The following is an 8,795-nucleotide window of genomic DNA, read 5'->3' on the forward strand; positions in this document are numbered from 1 at the left end:
CTGTGTGGGGGTCTGTGTGTGTCTGTGCGTGTGTCTGTGTGTGTGTGTGTGTGTCGGTGTCTGTGTTGTATGTGTGTCTTTCTTTGTGTGTATGTGTGTGTGTCTGTGTGTCTGTGTGTCGGTTTGTGTCTGTGTCTGTATGTGTCTGTGTCTGTTTGTATGTGTGTGGGTGTCTGTGTCTGTGTGTCTGTGTCTCCGTGTGTGTCTATGGGTCTGTGTCTGTGTGTGGTTCTCTGTGTGTGTGTGTCTGTGTGTGTCTGTTTGTGTGTATGTGTGTGTGTCTTTGTGTCTGTGTGTGTTTGTGTGTGTGTTTGAGTGTCTGTGTGTGTGTCTTTGTGTGTGTGTATGTGTGTGTGTGACTGTGTCTGTGTGTTTCTGTGTGTGTATCTCTGTGTGTGTGTCTTTGTGTGTTTGTATGTGTGTGTATGACTGTGTCTGTGTGTTTCTGTGTGTGTATCTCTGTGTGTGTGTCTGTGTGGGTTTGTGTGTGTGTGTGGGTTTCTGTGTGTGTGTGTGTGTGTGTGTCTGTGTCTCTGTGTCTGTGTGTGTTTCTGTGTGTCTGTGTGTCTCTGTGTGTGTGTGTCTCTCTGTGTGTGTGTCTGTCTGTGTGTCTGTCTGTGTGTGTGTGTCATTGTGTGTGTCTGTTTGGGTGTTTGTGTGTGAGTGTGTCTGTGTGTCTGTCTGTGTGTGTGGGTCTGTGTGTGTGTGTCTGTGTGTGTGTGTGTCTGTGTGTGTGTCTGTGTGTCTGTGTCAGTGTTTCTGTGTGTCTGTGTGTCTGTGTGTCTGTGTGTATCTATGTGGTTGTGTCTGTGTGTGTGTGTGTCTGTGTCTGTGTCTGTGTGTGTATGTGTGTGTATGTGTGTGTGTGTTGTCTGTGTGTGTCTGTGTGTCTCTGTGTGTCTGTCTGTATATGTGTGTGTCTGTGCATCTGTGTGTGTGTGTCTCTGCGTGTCTTTGTGTGTCTGTGTGTCTGTATGTGTGTCCGTGTGTGTGTGTGTGTGTCTGTGTGTCTGTGTGTGTGTGTCTCTGTGTCTATGTCTGACTGTTTGGGTGTCTGTGTCCATGTGGGTGCGTTTCTGTGTCTCTGTCTGTGTGTGTGTGTCTGTGTCTCTGTGTCTGTGTGAGTGTTTGTGAGGGTGTCTGTGTTTGCATGTCTCTGTCTCTGTGTCTGTGTGTCTGTGTGTGTCAGTGTGTGTGTCTGTGTGTGTGTGTCTGTGTTGCTGTGTGTGTGTGTGTTTGTCTGTGTGCGCGTCTGTGTCTGTGTGATGTGTCTCTGTTTGTGTGTGTCTGTGTGGGTGTGTCTGTGGGTGTGTGTGTCTGTGTCTCTGTGTCTGTGTGGGTGTCTGTGTGGGTGTCTGTGTTTGCGTGTCTGTGTGCCTGTGTGCCTGTGAGTGTCTGTGTGTGTGTGTGTGTGTGTGTCTGTGTGTGTGTGTGCGCGTCTCTGTCTGTGTATGTGTGTATCAGGGTGTGTTTGTCTATGTGTGTGTCTGTGTGGGTGTCTGTGTCTGTGTGTGTGTATCTGTGTGTGTGTGTCTATGTCTCTGTGTATATTTGCGTGGGTGGCGGTGTGTGTGTGTCTCAGTGTGTTTGTCTGTGTGTGTGTTTATGTAGGTGTGTCTCTGTGTCTCTGTGTCTGTGTGTGTGTGTGTCTGTGTGTCTGTCTGTGTCTGTGTGTGTGTGTCTCTGTGTGTGTGTGTGTATGCGTGTGTGTGTGCGTGTGTGTGTGTCTCTGTGTGTGTCTCTGTGTCTATCTCTGTGTGTGTCTGTGTGTCTTTGTGTGTGTCTCTCTGCGTGTGTCTGTGTGTCTGTGTCTGTGTGTGAGAGCGTCTGTGTGTGTGTGTCTGTGCGTGTGTCTGTGTGTGCGTGTCTGTGTATATGTGTGTGTGTCTCTGTATCTGTCTGTATCTGTGTTTGTGTGTGTGTCTGTGTATCTGTGTGTGTGGGTGTCTGTGTGGGGGTCTGTGTGTTTCTGTGCATGTGTCTGTGTGTGTGTGTCTGTGTATCTGTGTGTGTGTCGGTGTCTGTGTTGTATGTGTGTCTTTCTTTGTGTGTATGTGTGTGTGTCTGTGTGTCTGTGTGTCGGTTTGTGTCTGTGTCTGTATGTGTCTGTGTCTGTTTGTATGTGTGTGTGTCTTTGTGTCTGTGTGTGTTTGTGTGTGTGTTTGAGTGTCTGTGTGTGTGTCTTTGTATGTGTGTATGTGTGTGTGTGACTGTGTCTGTGTGTTTCTGTGTGTGTATCTCTATGTGTGTGTCTTTGTGTGTGTGTATGTGTGTGTATGACTGTGTCTGTGTGTTTCTGTGTGTGTATCTCTGTGTGTGTGTCTGTGTGGATTTGTGTGTGTGTGTGGGTTTCTGTGTGTGTGTGTGTCTGTGTCTGTGTCTCTGTGTCTGTGTGTGTTTCTGTGTGTCTGTGTGTCTCTGTGTGTGTGTGTCTCTGTGTGTGTGTGTCTGTCTGTGTGGGTGTCTGTGTGTGTGTGTCATTGTGTGTGTCTGTTTGGATGTTTGTGTGTGAGTGTCTCTGTATCTGTGTGTGTGTCTGAGTCTGTGTGTATGTGTATCTGTGCGTGGGTGTCTTTGTTTTTCTGTGTGTCCGTGTCTTTGTGTCTGTCTGTTGTGTGTCTGTGTATCTGTGTGTGTATGTCTGTGTCTGTGTCTGTGTCTGTGTGTCTGTGTCTGTGTGTGTGTGTATGTGTCTGTGTCTGTGTGTGTGTCTCTGTGTGTGTGTCTGTGTGGGTCTGTGTGTGTCTGTCTGTATGGGTGTCTGTGTGTGTGTGTATGTGTGTGTGTGTGTGTTTGTGTCTCTGTGTGTGTGTCTCACGGTGTGGTGTCTGTGTGTCTGTGTTTGTGTGTGTGTGTGTGTCTGTGTCTGTGTCTGTGTGTGTGTGTTTCTGTGTCTCTGTGTCTGTGTTGGTGTTTGTGTGGTTGTCTGTGTTTGCGTGTGTGTATCTCTGTGTGTGGCTGTCTGTGTGTCTGTATATGTGTGTGTCTGTGTGTCTGTGTGTGTGGTCCTGTGTGAGTGTCTGTGTCTGTGTGTGTGTTGTCTGTTTGTCTGTGTCCCTGTGTCTGTGTGTGTGTGTGTCGGTGTCTCTGTGTGTGTGTCTGTGTGTGTCTGTGAGTCTGTGTGTGTCTGTGTGTCTGTGTATGTGTGTGTGCCATTGTGTGCCTGTTTGTCTTTGTATCTGTCAGTATCTATGTTTGTGGGTGTTTCTGTGTGTCTGTGTGTTTGGGTGTGTGTGTGTGTGTGTGTCTGTGTCTGTGTGTCTCTGTGTATGTGTATGTGTGTCTGTGTATGTGAGTCTGTCTGTGTGTCTGTGGCTGTCTGTGCGTCTGTGTGTTTCTGTGAGTCTGTGTGTCTGTGTATGTGTGTGTGCCATTTTGTCTGTGTGTGTCTGTGTATCTGTCTCTATCTGTGTTTGTGTGTGTGTCTGTGTATTAGTGTGTGTGTGTCTGTGTGTCTGTGTGTGTGTCTGTGTGTGTGTCTGTGTGTGTGTCTGTGTGGGTGTGTGTCTGTGTCTGTTTTTGTGTGTCTGTCTGTGTGTCTGTTGCTGTCTTTGCCTGTGTCTGTGTGTGCGTGTCTGTGTATCTGTGTGTGTGTCTCTGTATCTGTTTGTATCTGTGTTTGTGTGTGTGTCTGTGTATCTGTGTGTGTGTGTCTGTGTTTCTTTCTGTGTGTGTGTCTGTGTGGGTGTCTGTGTGTGTGTCTGTGTATCTGTGTGTGTGTGTCTGTGTCTCTGTCTCTGTGTATCTGTGCATGGATGTCTGTGTGTGTCTCTGTCCATGTGTCTGTCTGTGTGTGTGTTAATGTCTGTGTGTCTTTTTGTCTCTGTGTGTGTGTGTGTATGTGTGTGTGTGTGTTTGTGTGTGTGTCTGTGTGTGTGTCTGTGGCTGTCTGTGTGTGTGTCTGTGTGTGTGTGTCTGCGTATCTGTGTGTTTGTCTCTGTATCTGTCTGTATCTGTGTTTGTGCGTGTGTCTGTGTATCTGTGTGTGTGTGTCTGTGTGTGTTTCTGTGTGTGTGTCTGTGTGGGTGTCTGTGTGTGTGTCTGTGTATCTGTGTGTGTGTGTCTGTGTCTCTGTGTCTGTGTATCTGTGCATGGATGTCTGTGTGTGTCTCCTACCATGTGTCTGTCTATGTGTGTGTTAATGTCTGTGTGTTTGTGTGTGTGTGTGTTTATGTGTGTGTCTGTGTGTGTGTGTCTGTCTGTGTGTGTGTCTTTGTGGGTGTGTCTCTGTGTGTGTCTGTGTTTATGTCTGTGTGTGTGTGCATGTCTCTGTCTGTGTGTTTGTGTGTGTGTGTGTGTGTCTGTGGGTGTGTGTGTTTCTCTCTGTGTGTCTGTCTGTGTGGGTGTCTTTGTGTGTGTGTGTCTGTGTCTCTGTGTCTGTGTGGGTGTCTGTGTGGGTGTCAGTGTTTGCGTGTCTGTGTGCCTGTGTGTGTCTGTGTGTTTGTGTGTGTCTGTGTGTGTGCGTCTCTGTCTGTGTATGTGTGTATCTGGGTGTGTGTGTCTGTGTGTGTGCGTCTCTGTCTGTGTATGTGTGTATCTGGGTGTGTGTGTCTGTGTGTGTGTCTGTGTGGGTGTCTATGTGTGTGTCTGTGTGTCTGTGTATCTGTTTGTGTGTGGCTGTGTCTTTGTCTGTGTATCTTTGCGTGGGTGTCTGTGTGTGTCTGTGTCAGTGTGTTTGTCTGTGTGTGTGTTTATGTGTGTGTGTCTCTGTGTCGATGTTGGTGTGTGTCTGTGTATCTGTCTGTGTCTGTGTGTGTGTATGTATGTGTGTCTCTGTGTGTGTGTGTGTGAGTGTGTGTGTGTGCGTGTGTGTGTCTGTGACTGTGTCTCTCTGTCTGTGTGGGTGTTTGTGTGGGTGTCTCTGTTTGTGTATCTGTGTCCCTGTGTGCCTGTGAGTGTCTGTGTGTGTGTGTGTGTGTCTGTGTGTGTGCATCTCTGTCTCTGTGTATATGTATCTGTGTGTGTGTGTCTATGTGTGTGTGTGTGGGTGCCTGTGTGTGTGTATCTGTGTGTCTGTGTCTGTGTCTGTGTGTTTGTGTCCTTGTGTGTGTCTGTGTGTGTCTCTGTGTGTGTGTGTCTGTGTCTCTGTGTGTGTCTCTGTGTGTGTGTGTCTGTGTCTCTGTGTGTGTGTGTCTGAGTGTCTGTGTCTGTGTGTGTGAGTGTGTGTGTCTTGTCTGTGTGTGTGTCTCTGTGTGTGTGTGTCTGTGTGTTTGTGTGTCTGTGCCTGTGAGTGTCTATGTGTGTGTGTCTATGTGGGTGTCTGTGTGGCTGTCTGTGTGTCTGTGTGTGTCTCTGTGTGTTTGTGTCTCTGTCAGTGCCTCTGTGTCTCTGTGTGTGAGCGTCTGTGTGTGTGTGTGTGTCTGTGTGTTTGTGTCCGTGTTTGTGTCTGTTTGGGTGTCTGTGTGTGTGTGTCTGTGTATCTGTGTCTCGGTCAGTGTGTCTGTGTATCTGTGCGTGGGTTTCTGTGTTTGTCTGTGTGTCTGTGTGTCTCTGTGTCTGTGTGTCTGTGTGTGTGTCTGTGTTTGTGTGCCTGTGTGTGTGTGTCTGTGTGGGTGTATCTGTGTATCTGTGTGTGTGTGTCTGTGTCTGTATCTCTCTGTCTGTGTCTGTGTGTGTTTGTATGTGTCTGTGTCTGTGTGTGTGTCTCTGTGTCTGTGTGGGTCTGTGTGTGTGTGTCTGTCTGTATGTGTGTCTGTCTGTATGTGTGTACGTGTGTGTGTGTGTGTGTGTTTGTGTCTCTGTGTTTGTGTCTCACTGTGTGGGTGTCTGTGTCTCTCTCTCTGTGTCTGTGTGTGTGTCTCTGTGTGTTGGGTCTGTGAGGGTCTGTGTGTGTGTATCTGTCTGTATGTGTGTCTGTATGTGTGTGTATGTGTGTGTGTGTGTGTGTTTGTGTCTCTGTGTGTATGTCTCACTGTGTGGGTGTCTGTGTGTCTGTGTGTCTGTGTGTGTGGTCCTGTGTTAGTGTCTGTGTCTGTGTGTGTGTTGTCTGTTTGTCTTTGTCCCTTTGTATGTGTGTCTGTGTGTCTGCGTGTCTGTGTGTCTGTGTGTGTGTCTGTGTGTGTCTGTGAGTCTATGTGTGTCTGTGTGTCTGTGTAGGTGTGTGTGCCATTGTGTCTGTGTGTGTCTGTGTATCTGTCTGTATCTTTGCTTGTGTGTGTGTCTCTGTATCTGTGTATGTGGGTGTGTGTGGGTGTGTCTGTGTGTCTGTGTGTGTCTCTGTGTTTGTCTGTGTGTATGTGTATTTGTGTCTGTGTGTCTGTGTGTCTGTCTGTGTCTCTGTGTCTGTGTGGGTGTCTGTGTGGGTGTCTGTGTTTGCGTGTCTGTGTGCCTGTGTGCCTGTGAGTGTCTGGGTGTATGTCTGTGTGTGTGTGTGTGTGTGCGTGTGTGTGTCTCTCTCTGTGTCTGTATGTATCTGGGTGTGTGTGTCTGTGTCTGTGTTTGTATGTGTGTCTCTCTTTGTGTGTATGGGTGTGTGTGTGTGTGTCTGTGTGTCTGTTTGTGTCTGTGTCTGTGTGTGTCTGTGTGTGTTTGTATGTGTGTGTGTCTTTGTATCTGTGTGTGTGTGTGTGGGTGTTTGTGTCTGTGTGTCTGTGTCTGTGTGTGTCTCTGTGTGTGTGTGTGTCTGTGTCAATGTATCTCTGTGTCTGAGTGTGTGTGGGTGTTGTCTGTGTGTGTCTCTGTGTCTGGGTATGTGTCTGTGTGTGTGTGTGTTTCTCTGTATGTGTGTCTGTCTCTGTGGGTGTCTGTGTGTCTGTGTGTGTGTGTCTGTGTCTCTCTTTCTGTGTGGGTGTCTGAGTGTGTCTCTGTTTGCGTGTCTGTTTTCCTGTGTGCCTGTGTGTGTCTGTGTGTGTGTGTGTGTATGTCTGTGTGTGTGTGTCTCTGTCTGTGTATGTGTGTATCTGGGTGTGTGTGTCTGTGTGGGTGTCTGTGTGGGTGTCTGTGTGTGTGCGTCTGTGTATCTGTGTGTGTGTTTCAGTGTCTCTGTGTCTGTGTATCTGTGTCTGGGTGTCTGTGTGTGTCTGTGTGTGTCTGTGTGTGTGTGTCTGTGTGCGTATGTGTGTCTGTGTGTGTGTGAGTGTCGGTGTGTGTGTGTCTGTCTGTGTGTCTGTGTGTCTGTGTTTCTGTTTCTGCGTGGGTTTCTGTGTGGGTGTTTGTGTGCCTGTGTGCCTGTGAGTCTCTCTGTGTTTGTGTGTGTGTCTGTGTGTCTCTGTGTGTGTCTGTGTGTCTGCCTGTGTGTGTGTCTGTGTATCTTTGTGTCTTTGTGTGTGTGTGTCTATGTGTGTGTCTCTGTGTGTCTGTGTGTGTGTGTGTCTGTGTCTCTGTGTGTGTCTGTGTGTGTCATTGTCTGCATCTCTGTGTCTGTGTGTCTGTGTGTCTGTGTCTGTGTGTGTGAGTTTCTGTCTGTGTCTGTGTGTGTGTCTCTGCGTGTGTGTGTCTCTTTGTGTGTGTGTCTGTGCCTGTGAATGTCTGTCTTTGTGTGTGTGTCTATGTGGGTGTCTGTGTCGGTGTCTCTGTGTGTGTGTCTGTGTGTGTTTCTGTGTGTCCGTGTGTGTCTGTGTGTGTTTGTGTCTGTGTCTGTGCCTCTGTGTCTGCGTGTGTTAGCGTCTCTCTGTGTGTGTGTCTGTGTGTTTGTGTCTGTGTGTGTGTCTGTTTGGGTGTCTGTGTGTGTGTGTCTGTGTATCTGTGTGTGTGTGTCTGTGTCAATGTGTCTGTGTATCTGTGCGTGGGTGTCTGTTTGTGTCTGTGTGTCTGTGTCTGTGTGTCTGTGTATGTGTGCCTGCGTTTGTGTGTCTGTGTTGGTGTGTGTCTGTGTATCTGTGTCTGTGTGTGTGTCTTTGTATCTATGTGTGTGTCTGTGTCTGTTTGTCTGTGTCTTTGTGTGTGTACATGTGTCTGTGTCTGTTTGTGTATCTGTATGGGTGTCTGTGTCTGAGTGTATGTTTGTGTGTGTTTTTGTGTGTCTCTGTGTTTGTGTCTCACTGTCTGGGTGTCTGTGTGTCTGTGTGTGTGTGTGTGTGTGTGTCTGTATCTGTGTCTCTGTATGTCTGTGTCTCTGTGTCTGTGTTGGTGTTTGTGTGGTTGTCTGTCTTTGCATGTGTGTCTGTCTGTGTGTGTCTGTCTGTGTGTGTCTGTATATGTGTGTGTCTGTGTGTCTGTGTGTGTGGTCCTGTGTGCGTGTCTGTGTCTCTGCGTGTATTGTCTATTTGTCTGTGTCCCTGTGTCTTTGTGTCTGTGTGTCTGTGTCTCTGTGTGTTTGTGTGTGTGTGTGTTTGTGTCAGTCTGTATCTTTGTTTCTGTGTGTGTCTATGTATCAGTGTGTGTGTGTGTGTGTGTTGGTGAGTGTGTGTGTGGGTGTGTATATGTGTGTGTCTTTGTGTCTTTGTCTGTGTTTGTGTGTGTCTGTCTGTGTGTATGTGTGTGTGTGTCTGTGTGTGTATGTCTGTCTGTGTGTCTGTGGCTGTCTGTGTGTGTGTCTGTCTGTGTGTCTTTGTATCTGTGTGTGTGTCTATGTGTTTATATGTGTGTCTCTCTGTGTGTGTTTGTGTGTCTGTGTGTCTGTTTGTGTCTGTGTGTGTCTGTGTGTGTGTATGTGTGTGTGTCTTTGTGTCTGTGTGTGTGTCTTTGTGTCTGTGTGTGTGTCGGTGTCTGTGTGTGTGTATGTTCCTGGGTCTGTGTATGTGTGTGTCTGTGTCTGTGGGTGTCTGTGTGTGTGTCTCTCTGTGGGTGTCTCTGTGTGTGTGTGTCTGTGTGTGTGTGTGTGTGTGTGTCTGAGTGTATGTGCTTGTGTCTTTGTC

General features: G+C 47.8%; 2 pseudogenes; both read left to right on the forward strand.

The window, feature by feature from the left end:
• Nucleotides 1–236: 236 nt before the first annotated feature.
• On the forward strand, nucleotides 237–953 carry LOC132322558 (keratin-associated protein 4-3-like; annotated as a pseudogene).
• A 6,949-nt stretch (nucleotides 954–7,902) lies between these two features.
• Nucleotides 7,903–8,795, forward strand: part of LOC132342064 (keratin-associated protein 5-1-like) — a 17,743-nt pseudogene continuing 16,850 nt past the window's right edge.

This window comes from Haemorhous mexicanus, chromosome Z, assembly GCF_027477595.1.
Source record: "Haemorhous mexicanus isolate bHaeMex1 chromosome Z, bHaeMex1.pri, whole genome shotgun sequence".
Taxonomy (NCBI): Eukaryota; Metazoa; Chordata; class Aves; order Passeriformes; family Fringillidae; genus Haemorhous; species Haemorhous mexicanus.